This window comes from Echinops telfairi, unplaced genomic scaffold, assembly GCF_000313985.2.
Source record: "Echinops telfairi isolate 266 unplaced genomic scaffold, ASM31398v2 ScPeMD7_23;HRSCAF=83, whole genome shotgun sequence".
NCBI lineage: Eukaryota > Metazoa > Chordata > Mammalia > Afrosoricida > Tenrecidae > Echinops > Echinops telfairi.
The window spans coordinates 88,392,815-88,394,351 of record NW_022103920.1 but is presented as its reverse complement, the minus strand read 5'-3'; positions in this window follow the sequence as shown (position 1 = coordinate 88,394,351).

Below are 1,537 nucleotides of genomic sequence, written 5' to 3'. Positions count from 1 at the left end.
ATCTCATGATCACACAGCTTGGTGTGCTTCTTCTATTGGCAAAATTTATTTCTATCTTTTTTTTTTTTAGACAAGTGAACTCATCCAGGATTGCACCCGTTTGTTGAAACAGTTCCCTTGGTATTCCATCTATTCCCGGAGGCTTGTTTTTTGCCAATGCCTTCAGGGAAGTTTGGCCTTCTTCCTTTGATTTGATCAGTTCTTGATTATATGCTACCCCCTGAAATGGTTGAACGTTGACCAAATCTTTTTCGAACAGTGTATACCTTTGTGGAAGTTACATAATCTCCTGTCAACTTGAGCAAAGGCGTGGGAGTCTAGCCTTTCAATCAGGTTGCAGCTTGATGACCTCATTTGGAGGCACAACAGAGATAAATAGCTCACTGGAGGCCAGACCCACTCTCTCTGCCTTCCCTTTCCTGCTGTTGAGACACTCGGAGAGCTGGAGGAGACACGTGGAGATCTGTACCAGCACTGAGATTCTTCCACTGCCGCTGAATCCACAAGATTTTCTACCCACTGGGCTGTGATCTTCCTACATTCGGCATCATTGCATGTGCTGCATGAATCTAAGTAGGAATTTAGGGACTGATATAGGACTTATGGACTTGATCTGAACTGGGCTGGGTGTTTTCTCAACATACAACATACAATATTGCTCTTGTATATAAACGCTTTCTTATATGAGTGGCTATTGTCCACCCAGACTAACACAACCTTCTGTCTTCTCTCGATGCTTCCTGTGTTGTTCGATAGTTTGCCATAGAATCCTTCAGGATTTCAACTTGAGGATTGATTTTTTGCTTCGGGTCTCTCAGCATGAGACACCAAGTGTGTTCTTCATTCAGTTCTCTAACTCCAAGCCTTTGCAGAGTTCATTAGGATAGTGCACTGTCTTTGTGAGCTGCACTTTGAAATCTTCTGTTCAGGTCTCTTACTCCATCGGTTCTCCCATGTGCTTTAGTTACTCTATGTTCAAAAGCAGGTGTCAGAGTCTCTTCTGATATCTGTTTTGAACTTTTCTCATGTCTTTTTAAGGACCTTATACTTTCGTCATGTATAATATCCTTGGTGTCATCCCACAATTCATCTGGTCTTCGGTCACTAATATGCCATGTGTCCAGTTTGTTCTTGAGATGCTCTCTAAACTCATGCTTCAGTTTCTTCCTCTGGAATTGGAATTTGCATAGGAGCAATTGAAAGGAGCCCTGGTGGCGCATGGCTACACGCTGGGCTGCAATCCGAAAGGTCTGCAGTTGGGAAGCACCAGCCACTGCTAGGGCACGGTTTGTGTGTTGCTGGGAGACTGGAAGTTAGGCCACTGGTACTGCCAAGATCACCAGGCTCGCGCGTGGTGAACAGGTTTCCAGATGAAAACGGAGTAGGAAAAGGGTCCTGGTGATCTGCTTCTAAAATTATTAGCCAGTGGAAACCACAGGAATCGCAGTGGCCCATTGTCTGATACAGTGTAGAACGATGGGCCCCCTAAAATTATTAGCCAGTGGAAACCACAGGAATCGCAGTGGCCCATTGTCTG